The sequence below is a fragment of the Enhydra lutris genome, unplaced genomic scaffold (genome assembly GCF_002288905.1).
Source record: "Enhydra lutris kenyoni isolate GAN:26980312 unplaced genomic scaffold, ASM228890v2 scaffoldscaffold22, whole genome shotgun sequence".
NCBI classification, from domain to species: Eukaryota; Metazoa; Chordata; class Mammalia; order Carnivora; family Mustelidae; genus Enhydra; species Enhydra lutris.
Genome location: NW_019154106.1, coordinates 5,607,420 through 5,626,867, shown reverse-complemented (window position 1 = coordinate 5,626,867; position 19,448 = coordinate 5,607,420). Strand labels below are relative to the sequence as shown.

Sequence of the window (19,448 nt, the reverse complement as noted above, 5' to 3'; positions counted from 1 at the left end):
GTGGTGTGTGCTGGGCAGAGGGCCCAGCGGTCTGGGTTTTAGAACCTCCCCGTGCCACACTAGCCCGTGTCCCTCCACCAGGGTTCTGCCTGGCCAGGTCACGAGGGTAACGACAGATTGACCTGCACGGATGCACCATCCCAGGAAGCAAAGCCTCCGCTCAAACTTCAGGAGTGCAACTTGGTCACACGGCGACAGAGCCTCCTTTTCTACGCAGCTCCTCGAAGTGCAATGAACCTTAGGTTCCCCCCCCTGCCCCGCGATCTCCCATCGTGGACCCACTAGCAGCCTGACGCTCTGAGACCTGCTTCAGATAACCGGCCCCTGGGAGGAGCACTCTTTCCAGCGGGGGCGGGGGGGGGCCGCCGGAGCCCAACACCCTGGCAGAGAGCACTGCCCTCACCTCGTCCCGGGCACCGAATGCCGCTCCGCTCGGGGCCGCCGGCAGATCTGGGCAGGGAAAAGGGCCCCACAGAAAGAGTCCAAACCACCAAACAGGGTTAAGTCAAAAAGAGGCAAAAAAACGCCTGCTCCTTTAGGACAAGCACAGCGACAGAGCAGTGAACAGGAATGGTAAAGAGACCAGTAGCAGTTTCACCACAGACAAAAGAGAACAGCGAGGGGCCACTTCTCCTATTAAATCAGCGACAGTGTTGAAAACACCGGGACTTAGTGCTGGCAAGGCCTGTGGGAGAAAGACCTGCAAGGTGAGGTCTGGGTGTCCAGGCAGCTCTCTGGAAAGCTCCCTGGAAATCCCATCACGAGTCTTTGAAATATTTATGCCCCTTGGCCCGGTGACTGCCATTCTAAGAATCCAACCCAAGGAAACGTTCTAAAATGGGAATCAAGATGGATGCAGAAAGATGTTCAAAACAGCGTTATTTACAACAACAAATAATTAGAGGCCACTTAGAGATCCAACACAGGGCACCTACACGGGCACTCTGTAACCATTAAAGATGACTGTGTGCACCGCTCCGAAAACAGGGGGAATGTTTGTGACACAATGTGATGCTCTGGAAATTAGAACGGTAAATAGTATGATTTCATGACGCTTTGTTTAGGTGAGGAAATAACCAGAAGGAGTGCTGTCAGAAGCACGTCAGTCACCCCCATGTTCTAGAACTGGTGCGGTGTTGTTCTCTTCCTTATGCTTCTCCAGACAGTCTGTGTCTTCTCCACTGGGGGGATGTCATTTACAATTAGAGAGCACAACGCAGACATATATGGAAGGGACTGGAAGATCTCTGAGGAAAAAGGCTAAGTGGGCCGTCTCCGTCGTCCCCCGGGGGGTGGTGAAGACTCCGGTCTATCCTGTGGAACAGCAGCCTGTGTGTGAGGCTGGGCGCCCTCCCCCCACACATAGTGGGGCCGCCTCACCTGCCTCACCCCGTGCCCCAGGGGAGCCGCTGGGTCTTCCTCACCTGTCCACAGGTGCGCAGCCTCATAGCTGGTGCCAGGGCACCAGGATTCTCAAACTTCCGGAAGTTTCGCTATTTCCGAGGAGGCCCATGTTTTTCTCCCACCTGGGTGGGTTTGCTCCTGCTGTCACTCAGGCACCTACCCCGTCTTGGCTATGAACAGCCCCTCATACTCCCACTCTCTTTCCCAGCTACAGAAAGGGATCCCGGAGGCTGTGCAGTGGGTGGGCACAAGTGCCTCCCAGCCCACAGCGAAGCAAAGAGGGAGCCTGAAACACCCACGCAGGCCTCAGAGCACCCCCCCATGTCTATCCTCACAGACGCTGCGGCCCGGCTTCCCTGGCAATACGACCTTCCCCACCAAGAGCTGGGCTCGGGGCCAGGGCGCGAGCCTCCAAATACCCCGAACCCGTGTCCAAGCAGATCAGGCCGTGGGGCGCAAGAGAGAGCCCAGCGGTTCACAGAGAGGAACGATCAGGGTCCTCTCCCCAAAGCCAGAGCGGCAGGGAAAGGGGCGGAGAGAGCAGCCTCATCTCGCCACTGGTGGCCCAGCGTGGGTGCCTCGAGTCACAGGTCTGGGTCTGCTCCCAACTGGGCCTGCCTGAGCTGTGAGATCTGGGGACCCGAGGCCCCATTTCCTTGTCTGTGAACTAGCACCAACCCCCCAACCTCGGCGGGTCATCCTGGGGACCCGGAGCATGGAGCGATTGCTGGGCCACTAGCACTTTCCTCCCAGAAGAGCAAAGGCGCACGGAGAAGCTCCGTCTCCACCGGGCCCCATGCGGCAGCACCAGGCCCTTGCTCAGTGAGACGCGCACCAGGGGTCGAGGAGAACCTCCCCGCAGCACTCACCCTGCACCAGCCGGCGCCCAAGCCACTTCTGCCCAGGGAATCTGTGGGCGACTGGCCGCTCCGCCTGAGGCCACCGTACTGGGTTACGATGTCCAGGCACCAGAGTTCTGAAAGCCCACGTGGTAGCCAAGACTGAAATCAGGGGAAGGGGCGCCCACAGTGGCTCCGGGGCCTGGAGCCAGGAGAGGCAGGGAGGTTGGGTCATGAACGCAGCAGGTGATTCACAGCCTGCAGCCCACTCCCTTGACCCCCTGGGACCAGGGAAGACTCCAAGGGACGTGATGTGAGGCAGGACACCAGCCAGCAGAAGGACAGCAGAGAGCCTGGCCGGCTGGGACTGACTTGGGACCTGCTGCCACTGAGGTTAAAGGCACAGAAACATCAGGGAGTGGGCCGAGCGGGGTCCGGGGAGGCTAGCAGGGAGCAGCTCATGTGCCTGACAGAGGACAGGGGTCACGCTGCTCCTCAAAGCCCAGACAGAGCCCGGAAGTTCCATGCATAGCGGAGTCACACACAACCCTGACCTTGCTCCCCATCCCCTCCCGCCACCGCCAATGCCAGGCTCCTAGGAGGACACAGGGACCAACGAAAATGTCCTCTCATTCCCAGAACATGTCCACCCTTCTTAGAACATGGCTCACCCAGCACCCGCCTCGTCCCTAGTCAAATCCTATGCTCCTCCTAGACCCGAAACCCAGAGGTTGGGGGTCAGCCGCCCGGTGTCTCCTAAGGCCTTTCCAGAATCAACTACAGCTGGGGAAAACCGGCAGGACAGGAGCGGGCTGCCTCACAGAGCCCTCTCCTCCGGGAAGCAGGACGTCCGTGGGTCGTGTGTGATGAGTCCACTCCGGATATGTTGAGCTTGTGGGTTCTGGGATGGGCCAAAGGGAGGCCCTGAGTGGGTGGACTCCACTGGTACCTGCATCTCAGCCCCTCTCCACCCCCGGGAGGGAGGAGAGCCCCTGTGCAGGGCTTTTTTTTGGGGGGTGGGCGTGGAGGCAGGAAGCCACACTGTCGGGGAGGCACCTGGCCAGACACCAGGTAAAAGCAGAGCCCCCGAGGTGGGAGTGGAAGGCAGTGGGGAGGCCACCGGGCACCACACTCCCCTCCCACAGCCCTCCTAAAGGGGCTGCCTCTGGCATTAAGTGGGGCCCCTCACTCAGGGTGGAGTGGAGTGGCCTGAGCGCCAGCCTCTCCTCACAGGGGCACTTTCCCAGAAACAGCCTCCGGAGAGCGGGCCTCCCCTCAGACCCTGTTCCAGGCGACGTCCTTCTCATCCTCACACTGGGACAGAGAACAGCCGAACGTGCTGGTCGCAGGTGAGAGGTGTGGGGCTGGTCCCAGGCTCCCACCATGGGTTTTTGGTGGGTGGATGGTAACCAAGAAATCTTCAAACTCACTGGCAGTTTGGCTAAGAATCTCGCTTAAAGGCTCCAAGGGCCTCGTTAACCAAACCTGGCATCTTGGAAAGCCCTGGAACCCTTGGGCCAGGGAGGCCGCTGTCCTGGGAGGACAGCCTCACCAGCTGGATCTCCTCAGGAGAGGCTGCTCGATGCTGCCTGAGCACAGCGAGCCTCTGATTACCCGCCCCAGGCACACCATGTCACCCTGCTCCACGCTGGGGACGCACTTGCGCCAACGGCTCCTTCCCTGACCTCGGCGACGGTCAGGGAAGAAACAGTTACAGAAAAGCAACCATGGTCACCCGCAGATCCCTTACCCTGGTTTCCTCTCCAGAGAGCTGACAGCCCCAGAGAGGCCTGTTTGCTATTTTTTGCAAATGCCAGCTGACAGATCTCTTTCCTTGGCCTCGGGCTGTGCATTAGAGACTGGGAAGAAGACGGCTTTGACTCTCACTCGGGACGTGTAAACACCGCCCTGCCGGCGAGCGTGAGGCACAGGCAAGCAGGGAGTGTCCCCGGCAGCTGCTCTCTCTCCCCACAGCCTCCCTGCATGACTCCACACTTCCTACTTCTCTGAGCAGGATTTCTCCGACAGGGGACCAAGCAGCTCAGCGTTCTCCTTCCAGAAGGCAGGGCTAACAATCAAGTCAGGAAGGGGCCTGCAACCACCTGTGGAAGGAGGAAGGGGACAGGTGCCGACCCCTTCTGCCCAGCCTCCACGCCAGGCCGGGGCTGGCAGGCGGGATCCGCGCTGACTGCACGCCAGCAGGGCCTGTCCTCTCTACCAGGTACTGAGCTACGCACGGGATGAGACCGGACTCTCCACAGTGCTCGTCACGCCCTTGGACGATAAGGAACCACATCCCAGGTGACCCAGCAGGGCTGGGTTTGAGCCCAGTGTGGCTGCTGCCCTCCGGAGCGGGGGCTCTCCTCCATCTGGGCACACGGAGTCATCCCCGACTGAAGGAGTAAGTTGTGGCTTTCATCGAAAGCAGATCGCGATGGGCGCTTGGAAACCAAAGCTGCCCAAACCTGGGCCAGAACTTCCAGCAGGGCCGCTAGAGGCCTCTGCAGGCCCCACCTGGGAGCAGGCGAACAGTGCCAGAAACCCCGTGTCCCCTGTAAGCCAGGGCAGCTGCAGTTTCTCCAGTAAGCTACCAAAATGTCACTAGAAGTCCCACCACTTCAGACCTCACCTACATCTCCAGGCCGCCTCTTACAAGCAGGAGCAGCACCAAATTCTGTCAGGCCATCGTCGTCCACAATGTGGTCCACACGGTAGGCCACTGCGCTCAGGGCGGGTGTGCCCTCAGCCAGAGGAGCCCTGCTGGGACCAGGGTAGGGCGGTCACCTTCATGGTGTGGCCAGGCGTCAGGAACCAGAGCGCTCGCTCCTTCACGGACCCGTCCTGCTTCCACCCTCAACAGCCCTCCCGCAGCGCCTCCTGCAGCCTCGGAGGGCAGCTGTGGGCAGGCGCACACTGGAAGGGGAAGCCACGGCCCTGTTTCGGGGCTGCCTGGCTGACGGTGGTTTTGGAGGCCCCCAGTCTGGGCTCCCATCGCCCGTTCCCAAGCCCCTCAGCACGTCCGTGTCAGAGGCGTGCAGGAGGGCAGCCCGAGGGGGTGAGACAGGCTCGGAAACCGGCCCCAGGAATCTCCAAATGAACAAACAAGACTCCCATACATCACTCCCCCGACCCTCCCCTCACCAGCAGCCCCACCAGGCTCCAGCCCCGGCCCCCAGCTGGCCTCAGCAGGGCAGCAAAAGCAGGTCAAAAGCAGAAGAAAGGAGTTCTTGGCAGAGGACTGCAGCCGTGGCAAAAGCCAGCCGCTGATGGACGGGGCCGCTCCCGGCGAGCTTTCTCTCCAGGCAGCTCCACGCTGTCCTAGACGTGTCCAACAGGGGCCCCAGGGCTGGCGGCCAATGGGGACAGATGAAAGGAAAGGACTGAGCCAGTATCAAAGCGCCCAAGAGAGGCTTGACTAAGGCTGAGATGTCTGGGTAGGGGGAGCCGAAGGGAGGACACAAAACAGTGAAGGTGACAGACGAAGAAGAAAGGGGAGCAAGACTACAAAGTCAGCAACGGGGCGTGGAAACAGCACGTGGCCTGGAGCAGCGCAGCCGGCTCCTACCCTGAGTGGCCGTGGTTCAGGGCCTCACCAGCACGGCTCCACGAGCCCTTGATTGAAGGCGGCAGGGAGAGGGGAAGAGGGTGGGACAGCCACCCTGGGACCAACAGTGCTGCGTGGGCTGCCGGGATACACAGGCAGGGGATGAAGCAAGCTCAGAGAAAGAAGGCGAGCCGGGGGCCTGGGTGTGCAGGGCGGTGGCAGGGAAGGCCAGGGACGAGGACGGGGCAACTGGCACAGCAGCGGCTGCCCTGAGCCAGCCTCTTTCAAGGGCAGGGTGACCTGCAGGTCAAACACTGCCCCCTGGTGCAAAAGGAGAGCTACTGCCGACCAGTGCACACCTGCCAGGACAGTGACACAAGGCCAGTCACCCCCATGGCTCCACATCCTTCAGAACTCACTCAGAAGACCTTCCTGGACATCCCACCTCGAGCTCTACACCCTCCCTGGAAAATCTCTGTCACTGTCCTTGCCACACCCCACTGTCTTCCTGTCTATGGAGGATGTCCGTGAGGTCATGTCTATCCTTGGGAAGGAGCACTTAATGTAACGATTTGTTGACCCATCTCAGGACACACTGAGGAGCCTCCGTTTACTTTGTCCTTCACTGTCTCCTAAGTGCTCTGTACCGTGCCTGACACCGTGATTAAATGTCTGGGGAACGAATGGATGAACGAACAAATGAATGAATGCTCCAGATCACACAAGTTTCCAGAAATATACAACACTGAGACCAAGAGTCATGTCCCTCATCGGAGCAGCACACAGAAGCTACACACAGATTAGAGCCCAAAGTACTGACAAGGAAGTTAACTAAATGGGCAAAGTCAGCAAAAAGCACCATCCCGAATGGAAGCCAGGAGCCAGGAGAGCTGAGTAAGGCAACCAGCATTAAAGCCTTCGTTCTGGACAGTGGCTGGACGGTGGCTATGCAGGGGGACAGACCCCAGAGTGCAGTGGGCGTGTGAGTGGGCCAGGAAGCTCCCCGACCCCTTCGCAGCACACCACCCCAGAAGGAGGGTCATGGAAGATCCCCTCCCCAGTCGCTCACCCAGTTCACTCCAGTCCCAAGGTGGCAGGGAAGTGGATGCCAGTATATGGGCTGAACCGTGTTCCCCAAGGTCATCTATGGAAGTCCCAACCCCCAGGACCTCAGAACATGAACTTAGTTGAAACTGTAAGGTATTCAGTGAAAATGAGGCCCTTAGGGGGCCCTAACACAGTATGCTTGCTGTCCTTACAAAAAAGGGAAATTTGGAACCAGAGAAAGACAAACACAGGGGGCAGATCATGTGAAGACACACAGGAAGAAGAGGGCCACATGTCCAGAGAGATTCATCTAGAAGGATTGCTGGAAAGTACCAGAAGCCAGGAGAGAAGGAAGGACCCTCCCCTACAGCTCTGTTATGAGTTTCGGGGACTTTGCTATGGCAGCCCTAGGAAATTAACAGACTAGGTTCCCCCACTAATGACCAGAACCTTCAGAGACCCTAAAACCAAGGACCAGGACCAGGAGAGACACGGGCTGGGAAAACGTCCCCTTCTTTCACCTGCTCATGTTGGCACAGGCCACAGCAGGGCCTTCAGAGCACAGAACTATTTAGGATTGTGATCAGTGTCCCCTCCCGGGAAGGCCGAGTGAGAGGCCATGACCATGGGCAGCGCCAGCACCAACACACAGCTGCACGGAGAGCGGGCAGCAGCAGGACGACCTCCTGAAGGACACCAGGGCCGACTCTTCAAGGCCAAACCCTCAAGGCCGAGGAAGAGGGGCCGGCGGTCCAGGATGGGGCAGCTGGAGCAAAGGCACAAGAGGAGCAGCCTGGGGTCGTGGGTCGTGCACTGAGGCCAGAGGCAGGAGTAAACATGCTGTGGAGGCCGGGGCCCCACACCTGAACTCCGACACGCGGTCGAGAGCTCGCCGGCACAGCACGGGCCGGGGGCCGCAGCTCCCAGGGCAGGAGGTACCAGCCCAGAAACCAGGCAGGGGAGGAGAGACCGGTGGGACCCCTCTGGCCATTCTGAGGAAGCTGGATTTGAGAAGGAAAGACTAGAAGGCGGAATGCATGTTCCAATGTAGGGAAGAGACGAGAACCCGGAAACACGGCAGCTCTGCCAGCACCTCTCGGATGCAGGGTAGCGACCCGTGGCTCCTGCCTGAAAAGCAGGGACGAATGGCACGGTGACGTCCAGTTAAAGACCACAGAAGTGGCTGCAGGTATAGAGCAGCGAGGAAGAGCAACGCCTGCGGGCCCCCATGAGGGCCACGCAGTCCTGAGTCCCCTGTGGTCACGCGCCAGGTCCTCCAAACCCTCCCTACGACAGTTCCCTGCACCCTGAGAGCTCAGGTCTAGAGCCGCAGGAGGTGAAACCCAGGCAGGCCAGATGGTGCTGCCCCTGCCCCCAGGCCCTAGAGAGGCTCCACCCAGGGGGACAAGTGACAGAGCCCAGTTCGAGCCCAGTAACCAGGGAAGGGTGGCCAGGCAGGACGGGGACACCAAACACCCCTCAGCTTCCACCAGGCAGCCCCGGGCTGACGGGCAGGCAGCACGACAAGGACTCCTCTCTAGGAAGCCACCAGCGCAGGGCAGAGCCGCAGTGACCAGCAGGTGCCAGGGGAAGTGGCTGCCTCAGTCTCCCTAGGGGTCCTGAGCAGCCCTAGGGGTCCTGCCCCACCCAGGCTCCGACCCACGTCCACGTCAGTCTTCAGTAGGAACGGACAGCCAAGATCACCAGCTATTTGAGGCAGTCACCCCAAATTCACCAAAACAAGTGGGGAATAAAAAACAGAGAACTCTGAGGAGAAGAGTAACATGGAGAGCAGACAGTCAGAAAAAAAAAAACAACCGTAATTAATCTCAGAGAAGTAAGAGAAGCTATCGCATTGAAAGGCGGCAGCTATTTTAAAGGCAACGAGAAAGAGCTCTAGGAAATTAAAAATAGAGTTGCAGACACTTTTAACCATAATAAATAGAAGAATGAGAAGACAACTGAGGACATCGCCCAGAGAGCAGAACAGGAAGACTGGCACACGCAGTCCCGGGGCTGGGGAACGGGCCCTCCAGCGGCGGTGGCGAGGGCGCTTGGAGATGCCAGCATGATGCCGTGAGTCCCACCTGGAAAGGGAGCCGGGTGGGATCCACCAGCTTCCTGCGCGAGTTTGCTGGCACGACCGTCACAACCACCCCAGACGTGGCAGCTTGAAGCAACAAGGATCTGTGCCCTCCCCTTGGCGGAGGCCAGAAGTTCCACATCAGCTGCGTGAGCCCCAAGTGAGGTGCCGGCAGAGCCATGCTCCCCCCAGTCTCAGGAGGGGGTGTCCTACCCCACGGCCCCCTGCCTATGGCGCCTGCTGGACACCTCGGATTGTGGCCACATCCCTCCGGTCCTGGCCTCTGTGGGTACTCAGCCTTCCCTGGTATGTGTCATCTCCCACCTCTCTCTCTCGAGGACACACGTGACAGCATTAACGGGTCCCCAGATAATCTGGGGTCATCTCCCCATGTCAAGGTCCTTCCCTTCATCACCTGCATGAAAACCCTTTTGCCACTGACAGGTTCCACAGATGCGGACCCAGAGACCTTCGGGGGCCGTCATCCAGGCTGCTATGCTTCCAAAATGGAGAACGAGAAGAAGGTCACGTAACAGTTAACAGGGACACTGAGCCAGAAGCTACTTGGAGGAAAGATGTCCTCCAACCTAGAACTCTCCACCCAGTTAGACTACCAATCACGTGCAGGGGCAAAATAGAGACCTTGTCGGGTACACCCAGCAAAGGCAAGCTCACTGCCCAGGAGCCGGTTTGCCTGGGAAGCTCCTGGGGAAGGGGCATCAAGACCAGAGAGTAAATAACCCGAGATGAACACGGGAGATGGCACAGGAGATGCAAGGGAGCGCTCAGAAAGATGGTGACAGAGAAGCCCTGCCCAGAAGGGCCAGGGTGGGGGAGTCCAGGAGAGGGAGGGAAAGGGGGCGATAAGTAAACAACGGCAAAGGCTACAATGCCTGAAGCCCTTGAAAAAATGGAGAGGGGGGGCAATGTGCAATTTACGGATGAAGAATGCGGCAAACAGTAGCTCTAAGAAGCTACCATACAAGAAAAGCTTGTGTAAGAAAATTGTACAAGAAGTTGTACAAGAAAATGTTTCCACATATGCACGGGGGGTTCTCAAGTGTGAGTATTTTCTTGATTTTAATAATGTACAAACTGAAAATGTACTTAAACCAAAACGGTTCCCTAACCGGGGAAGTGGGTGCAGGAGGGGGGCTAGGGCAAAGGTAAAAGCAAGCGAACCCTTGCACAGCAGAGCCGGGCACACAGAGTAAAGGCCTGGGTAGCTGCTAGGAGTAAAGGGTTGGTCTCTGAGGAGACAATCAGGGAGGGCAGGCTGGGCAGGGGACTGAAGGAGTTTTGAAGCCTCGTGACACACTTTGACTTCCCAAGTGTCCGCATGAATTATTTAGATAACATTACAGTTAAAGTTAACAAAAGGAAAAGCACAGCCTACGAACACAGCGGCAGTTTCTCCTGCTTTTCTTCCAGTCCCATCCCCCACCCCTCTCCGCCTCCCCTGATCCCCAGGGGCCAGCACAGGCCAGTCTCTGGGGGTGCTGCTCCCCCTTTGTGGATTTTACACTGATCAGACAGATGTGTACCCAGGCCATATACCTGTGTTTTAACGTTCCCATAAATGATATACTATCATTGTTTAACTCACTCTTTTCACCCAACATATTTGGAATCTATCCACATTGTTACAAGTCGATCTAGCTCATTAATTTTAATGAGCTGTATAATAGTATACAGACTACAGCTCAACCATGCTCAAATGAGAGACACAGACCAGAGGTGGCCTCCAATTTTAGCTATTAAAAACTGTGATGTAGGGGGCCTGGGGGGCTCAGTGGGTTAAGCCTCTGCCTTCAGCTCAGGTCATGAACTCAGGGTCCTGAGTCCCACATCAGGCCCTCTGCTCGGTGGGGAGCCTGCTTCCCCCCACCCCACCCCGCCTGCCTCTCTGCCTACTTGTGATTTCTCTCTCTTGTGTGTCAAATAAATCAGTAAAATCTGAAAAACAAAAACAAAAACAAAACAAAACAAAAAACTGTGATGCACAGATTGACAAATGGATCCTTGTTGAAACTGGGGGGACAGGTACATAAAGTTCATTGTACTATTTGCTCCATTTTTATGGATGTTTGGAAACAACCACAGTAATCTCAATTGAAATATTAAAAAATCGGGGCACCTGGGTGGCTCAGTGGGTTAAAGCCTCTGCCTTCGGCTCGGGTCATGATCTCAGGGTCCTGAGATCAAGCCCTGCATCGGGATCTCTGTTCTGCAGGGAGCCTGCTTCCCCCCCTCTCTCTGCCTGCCTCTCTGCCTACTTGTGATCTGTCAAATAAATAAAATCTTTTTTAAAAAATATTAAAAAATGAATAACCTTGCACTCATATACAAAATGTGTGGGAATTTCTCCAGGGCCTACACGTAGAATTGGAACTGCTATCTCAGACGGCAGGCACATTTTACCTTTTTTTTTTTTTTTAAAAGAGAGAGAGAGAGAGAGAGAGAGTGTGTGTGTGTGTGTGTGTGTGTGTGTGTGTATACACAAGTTGCGATGGGAGGGATGGCAGGGGCAGGGGCAGAGGGAGAGAGAGACTCCCAAGCAGGCCCCATACTCAGTGCAGAGCCCGACGTTGAGCTCAACCTCATGACCTGAGCCAAAAATCAAGACTCAGAAGCTCAACTGACTGAGCCACCCAGGTGCCCCCAGCAGGCACATTTTCAACATCAATACTGCCGAACGGCTCTCTAATGCAGCTGTCCCGATCATTCACGCAGCCACCAGAAGCACAACAGAATTTCTATTTCCCTACATCCCTGCTCACTCTTCTGTCAGACTTTGATTTTTGTTGGTCTCACGGGCAGAAAGTCATTTCTCTGATTATTGGTAAAGTTGGATATTTTCTTAAGATTATTGAGATTATTTTTAGGTTTTCTCTTTGATGAATTGCCTGTTCATATCATTTGCCCCTTTTTCTACTAGACCGGTTGTCTTTTTCTTACTGAGTGTAATAAGTCTTTATATATTCTAGATATGAACCATTCTCCATTATATACCTGGGAGGCATCTTCCTGCATGACAAAGTAGGTTGTAAGTCCAAGGAAGAGCAGAGGGAGAGGAAATGGGGAGGGCAGTAAGAGACAGAAGCAAGCCCAGGCGGGTCTCCCTGGTATAAGTGAAAGACTGACCAGGAAGTCCATAGAGAAGGCCTTCCTGCTCCGAGACAGAAGTACCTACATTTGCTGGGACAGTCCCAGCGGAAACATGCCAGCGCCTGGCCACAGGCACCTACCTACAATATGTAGCTGGTTAGGACCCAGTGTCACGTAATGCACTGACCAGGCCAAGGTGTGAAATGACCGGTAGATCTTACGCTCTGGCTCTCCGGGCTGAGAAGCCCAGACATCACGTTCCAGGAGGACAACTGGAAGACAGCAGCCCACGGAAGAAGAATCTGCAGACGGCAGGGCACCCCGGGCACATCCAAACTCCTCGTCAGCAGCGGCTGCTGCAGTGAGCCCAGGCTGCATCAGAGATGATTGATGTTTAAGAATAACGTCCGGATAGTCAGATCAGCGAAAGATACAGATGAGACAGAGCAGTGGCACTTCCCTCTGAGGGGGGTCTTAAAAGAATGTAGACAGTTTTCCGAAAGAGTCGGTTTAGATCAAGTGACTCTTGTGGAATAGCAAAATATGAAACTGATTGTACGAGACTTCTTGAGTTTCTGTTGTGATTATCCTTAGAGAATGGGGAAGCAAAAGCAGTTTTCTACCCTTGTTTTGGTATGTTCCTACAAAATAGTGTTTTAATATTCTTTCTTTAGAGGAACAAAAGCAAAATTTACACCTTTGGAGTTTTGGTGTTAAGAATGTTGTACTCTACAGCATACAGTGGATCAGAGACCTGCAGGCCTCAGCACAGCCGGACCAGAGAACCACCAACAGCAAGACCGGGCCCTTCAGTCTCCTCCCGACTGTGTTCTCAACCACCATAAAACTAGCTGAGGGTGGCCATTTGGTTAAGATCTGATTTTCAGATAAATAACATTTTTTTCAAAGTGTGAGTATATCCCATGCACTATGTGTGTGGGGCACATTACAAAATTATTTGCTGTTTATCCAAAAGTTAAATTTAACTAGGCATCCTGTATTTTATCTGTATTTTACCCCAACAAGTCAGTGGTGCTGGGGGCCAACTGGGTGTGAGGAGGAAAGAAACATGTGAGGAAAATTCTCAGATGCCAGCCCAGAAGGCAGGGATGGCACTGCTTACAACCCCGGGGTCCCACTGCCTGGGTTCGCATCAGAGCTCCACCAAGCCCACGGACTCTGGACAAATTGCTTAACCTCTGTCTGTCAACTTCATCGTCATGACGGCAACGGCACATAGGGTTGTTGCAAAGACAACATTAAACATTAAACATTAGTTAATGCTTGTGAAGCCCTCGGCTCAGCGCGTGGCACAGAAGCAGCTTTCGCTGTAGCTGTCAGCTTCTCGCGTTAGAAGCTGGACCGCAGGGCTGGCCCTGCTTCTGATGGAGAGAGGTGGTGGGGGAAGAAGGGCTGTAAGGGAGGGCCAGAGGACAGCTGAGGTCCAGTCGAGGCTGGGCTGTGCCATGAAGCACTGCTGATTGTGAGGACACTCTGAAGCACGCCTCGACCCCAACAAGACAACCTAAGAAACAGGGTCCGCCTGCCCAGCCGCATCACGTCATCGGGGACCCACCTGAGCCACATGCAGCGGAAGCAGCAGAAGCAGCTGCTCCCACCCGTTCCCACCGGCTCCCTGACTCTGCACCTGCCCCACTCCGGGCTCTGTGGCATCTCACTGGGAGCCGACGCTCGGCCACACTGGGCATATGTATACCGCAGGAACTGGCAAACTCGCCGATCAGGGCCCTTTGCCCACCTCTTGGACAGGCACGGACGGAGCACCAGAGAGCCTAGCAGACCACCGCCCTGTCGCAGAGACTGGGGGCGGGGTGTGGGGGGTGAATGGCGCCCCTTCTCCTTTGGCTACAGAATCCAAATAAAGAGGCCTCTGTCTCCATTGTAAAAGCCTGACATACAAGTGCTTAATTCAGTTAAAACGAGGGTGAGCCGAGGAAGAAATGAATCTGGCACGTTCTCCGAGTCTTACCGCAGCTCAGAACACATCCCGCGACACCAATTAACCTGTGAGAATTTCAACCTCAAGATTCTTTTGATCATCTCATTTAACAACATGATAATTATTGTTTTGCTTTCTAAGGGACTCATTTCTTTGTTCATATCCTTGACACCGTGTCCCCCCGCCCCCCGCCCACCACGCCCCCCTTAACCAACATAGGCATTTGCAGATTGAAGTGCGAGGACTTAAAATAACAGCTGTTAGATGGACATGTCCAATGTCTGTTCTAAAACAGAACTTACCCCTCCCTCCTCACCCTCTTCCTGCTCCCCCAAATAACACCCCAAAATCCAAGCCCCACACTTCTTCCTGTCTTCTGTCTCCCCAGGAACTAGGGTTTAAACTAGGGTCCTCCTTCCTTTCGTTTCTTTGAACACACCCTAGATTATGCCCTTCGTGTTACTTCGACTAGTGCAAAACCCACCATGACCAGCCATGACCCTCGGCTGGATTCAGCTACCAATCCGTGCTACGTACGCCTGGTAGTTAGTACCCCCCAACAGAAGCCTTATTTCACCCCACTACCCACAGGTAAGCTCTCCCCGCTGCAGGCCCTCTCCTATCACCAGCGCAACCTCCTTTCCATCCTCACTGCCCATCAGTCCTCAGCCTCCCGAATCTTCTAACTCCAGCCCAACCGCCTCCTTCTCGTTCCCAAAGAACCCGTGCACTCCCCATCTCCCTGGGAGCACGTCTTCCCCGAACGCCCCCACTGACCACCCTTCTCCTTGTGCTGATCCATGCAAAGCGTGCTTGTGGCATCTCATTTTCCTTTTTCCTGAAATTCCACTAAAACCCGAGTGAAGAATTTTTTTTTTTATAAAGCTCTATACCCCAATGACAAGGAGACCAGCAGAGTAGACCACAGCCATGCAACTGTGGAAGCCGGAAGACAGTTCTCGAAAACTGACCTCGAGGCCTCTCTTGGGTGGTGGGGAAGGCTGCCCACATGCAGCGGTCTCTTCCACAGAATCCACGAAAGCCTAGGGAACCATGGCCCCGGGGCCCCTGGGCCTGGGATGAACTGTTCCTTGTGTGGCTGGAGACCGTCCCCCTCCTGCCCTCTCCCGAAGAACAGACGTTTACTCTCTGGAGACAGCAAAGCCCTGGGTCTATACTGGGGGACAGGAGGCCCAGCTGAAGGCCTGGTTACCTTGTCAAGAATGGTGGAGGAATGTTAAGTAAGCCCCGTACCCCACTCGGCTCCCACAACACAGCAGCCTGCCCTTCCCCTCCTCAGAGACCTGACCCAACTCAAGAGGGAAGACCTCAGGATATGACACTGAGGTACCCAACAAAGGACACGCACATCACCTTCTGTGCAGCTCAGAAACCAGGCAGCTTGCAGCCCCCGATGAGGACAGATACCCTCAAGGGTAGAGACCAAAAGAAAGCAGCAGAAAAAAGCAACTGGGAGGAAACAGCCTGGGCGAGGAAAAAAAGACAAACACGCATTAGCATCCTCTGAGAAGTAAAGAAAGCCTACAATACAGCAAATCAACAGGCTGTGCACATACTGTCCAAGGCCCATTCAGAGAGCAGACAGAGCTCTTGGAAACTGAAAATATGATGGGGGAAACGAACGACCCATAGAAGGGCTGGAAGACAAGGTAGGGGAGGCCTCCTAGAAATGGAAGCAGAAAGACAAAAAACGAAAACAGGCCCGAGAGCAAAGAGAATCCGGAGGCTGTCCAAGGGCCCCGAGAGCTGAGTCTCAGAAAGAGAGAGCACAGGAAAACAAAGGGGTTATAGTAAATTCTAGAAACTCCCTCCACAGAAGCACATTTCCACACGGAAGGGCGCACCGGGAGCCAACAAGACGGATGAACCCACACCCACACCAGGCATGTTGTGAAATTTCAGGTCTTGTGAGTTTTCCAAAAAGGGGGAAAAGGACACAAAGAATCAGACATCAATGAGGTTTGCATTTCTCAACAGCAACTCGGGGGCCAAAAAGTACAAAGCAATCCTTTCAAAACTGCAAAGGAAAAAGTTCAAACCTGAAACCCCTCACCCAGTTAAACTACCAATGCCGTATGCAGGTAAAATAGAAACAGGCCGCCATGCCTGAGCTCCCCCGCACTTGGCACTCCTTCTCAGGAAGCTACCTGGACAAGCTCCACCAAAAGGAGATGGCAGACAGGCCAGAAAGGGGTAAGGAGCTGTAGAGAGAGGTGGCATGCCAGGTAAGGCAAGGACCAGGCAGGATCCCCTCCACGGGCACCCCTCTCTCCAGGGGACCTGAAGGAAAGCAGAGCCAGTGTTCCTACTGATGGGACCCACGGTGAGCCTGTCTGAACACCACTGGGAGGAAGGGCGGCGGCATAAATGACACCTTAGCCCGAGCCTTCTGTCCCCATGCACCAGCAGGGGAAGATGTCCAACCTGTCCCAGCAGGATTCCGCTACAGAGACATACGTTTGCTTGTATGCAGGTAGAATATTCCTAGACGGACACTCGAGGAGCGGGTTAACAGCAGGTGCCTTTGCGGAAGAGATGTGAGGAAAAGGTCTATCTTTAACCATTTACCCTTTTGACTTTACATCATAGGACTGAATATTCAAAATATAAAGTAAATACAGGGCGCCTGGCTGGTTCAGTTGGTTAATTAAGCGTCTGTGCCTGCCTTCTGCACAGGTCATGATCCCAGGGTCCTGGGACTGGGACTGAGTCCCCCATCGGCTCCCCGCTCAGCAGGAATTTGCTTCTCCCTCTGCCCCCAACCACCCCGCTCGTGCTCTCTCAATTCCCCCCACTCTTAAAAAAAAAAAAAAGTAAATACAATATATGACAAGGGGCTCCTCCCACTCTCGAGACCCCTCCCACAGGGAGCCTCCCTTGGTTTTCCAACCAAGGCCCAGAGCCAGCCAGGTATCTGGTGTCCTCTTCCTGCCTGCCTCTCCCTGGGTGCTAGGTAGCTAGTGCTGGCTGAGGGCTGACCTCAAGCTCTCTGTGGTCACATCTCACTCATCTTTGAACTTGCCCCAGGAGCTCTGCAGGGGAATTTCCATTTTCTGCCTACTAGATGCCAGGCCCCTTCTAGTTTGCTTACTTCATACCACAATCCCAGGAGTTCAACCCTGACTTTACTGATAAGAAAAAATCAGCCTCAGGAGGGCCCACAGAGAGAAGCCAACTCAAGAATCACCAAGTCCGTCCAAATCCAGACCCCCTGTTTTTCACGAGACTACCCAGTTCGGTGCCTGGTTCACAGAAGAGTTCCAGAACCATTTCACTAAACCAAAATGCAAACTGGGTTGGAATTAAAATTTTCCACGGGGTCTTCCCATGCTCTGAGACCCAGAAAAGGAGGCAGAGGGTGCTCGGTGGCAGCAGCACCTCTGCCCCGCCAGCAGGAGTTTCCTCATGAAGTCACAGACTTGGCCTATGGGATCACCGCCAGGGGCCAGGTCTGTGTGGGTTTTGTTAAACAGCATTATTGAGGTCAAATTCACAAACCAGACAGTTCGCACACTGAAGTACAGTTCAGTGGTGCTTCGTCTATGGAGCCGTCTATCCGTCACCACAATCCGTTCTAGAGCACGTCCATACCGCTTAGCTGTCCTCTCTGCCAAGTCCCAGCTCACTAAGCTAACGTTCTCTGTCTCTCTCTGTCTCTCTGTCTCTCTGTCTCTCTCTCAATTTGCCCATTCGGGACGTTTCACATAAAGGAATAAGAAGGTCCTTCGTGTCTGGCTTCTTTTACTCAGCATAAGGTGCTCAAGGTTCCTCCACGTTGCAGCAGGGGCCAGACCTTCAGTCCCTTTCACTGCCAAGTACTACCCCCTGCAGAGACAGACCGCATCTTACCGGGTCACAGGCAGGTGGACATCCGGTTGATGTTCCTACGTGCTGGCTGTTAGGAACAGCGTTGCTGTGAGCACGTGTGTGCAGAATTCTGGGTGCACACGTGTTTCATCTCTCAGCTCGGGACAGGCAGCTGGAGTCTATGGTGACTCTATGTTTAACTGCTCAAAGGACTGCCGAACTGTTTCCCACAGCAGCAGCTCCATCTTATAACCCACCAGCTCCCCCACATCCTCGCCAGCCCTTGTGTCTTTTTGAGCAGCCGCCCTAGAGGGGACGAAGTGGCATCTCATCGTCGTTTTGATTTACATTTCCCTGATGCTAATGATGTTGAGTGTACTTTTGTGTGCTTACTGGCCATCTGTCTATCTTTCGGAAAAATGTCTATTCAGATCCCTTGCCCATTTTTAATTTTTTAAAGACTTTATTTATTTGAGAGAGAGAGGGTGCACATGTGTGAGCACAAGTGTGTGTCTGCGGGTGTGGGGGAGGCATAGGGGCAGACAAGCAGAATTCCTGCTGAGCACAGGGCTGGATCCCAGGACCCTGAGATCATGACCTGAGCCAAATTCAGGTGCTTAACCGCCTGAGCCACCCAGGCGTCCCTCCCTTGTCCATTTTTAAGCTGGATTATTTGTCCTTTTACTGCTGAGTTGTAAGAGTTCTTTATATATTCTAGATACAATTTCTAGAAAGAAATTCCCTATAAGATTTGCAAAAATTTTCTCCCATTCTTTGCGTCGCCTTTTTGCTTTCTTGACAGTGTCCTTTGCCGCACAGTTTTCAATACTGATGAAGTCTGACTGATTTATTTTATTTTATTGCTTGAGCTTTTGCTATTGTAGCTAAGAAACCGCTACCTACCCCAACATCACAAAGATTTACGATTGTGTTTCCTTCTGAAAGTTTTATAGTTTTAGCTCTTTCATTCAGTTCTTGGATCCATTTTGATCTCTGACTGTGGTAAAAGGCAGGTGTCCAATTTCATTCTTTGGCATGTGGACATCCAGCTGTTCCAGCGCCACTAAACTGTCTTGGCACCCTTGTCACAAACCAATTGACTGTAAGTGTGAGGATTTATTTCTGGGCTCTCAATTCTATTCCGTTCATCTTTATGTCTGTCTTTACGCCAACACCATACTGTCTTGATTACTGTAGCTTTGTACAAAGTTCTGAGTCAGAAAGTGTGAGTCCTCCAACTGAGTTCTTTCCCAAGATTCTTCTGGTTGTCTACTTCCCTTGCACTCCCATGTGGAGTCTAGGATCATCTTGCCAGTTTCTGCAACTAAAGGCAGCTGGCATTGTGAAAGACCCTGCACTGAATCTGCGGGTCACTGGGGGGGTCGGGGTACTGCCATTGTAACAGGATTAATTCTGATCCATGAAGATGCAGAGTCCATTTATTTAGGTGTTCTTAAAATCTTTTTTCAGCAATGTTTTAAGCTGTTTTAAGTTTTACATTTCTCTGTTAAATTTTTTCTTAAGAATTTTATTCTTCTTGGGGCGCCTGGGTGGCTCAGTGGGTTGGAGCCTCTGCCTTCGGCTCAGGTCATGATCCCAGCGTCCTGGGATCGAGCCCCACATCGGGCTCTCTGC

The 19,448-nt window shown here is 54.3% G+C and overlaps 1 protein-coding gene across 4 annotated transcripts in view; it reads right to left on the bottom strand.

Annotated features, from left to right (window-relative positions):
- Positions 1-19,448, bottom strand: part of LOC111150281 (pyruvate carboxylase) — a 95,526-nt gene that overhangs the window by 23,070 nt on the left and 53,008 nt on the right. Inside the window, exon 1 of one of the 4 annotated variants that reach the window (XM_022507724.1) lies at positions 4,873-4,907. The exons of 2 other annotated variants lie outside the window; for them this stretch is intronic. The gene's annotated coding sequence lies outside the window, so the exon portion shown is untranslated. Of the gene's footprint in view, positions 1-121; positions 141-4,872; positions 4,908-19,448 lie in introns of those variants that run through there. One more of the 4 variants, XM_022507725.1, reaches the window with a different exon arrangement.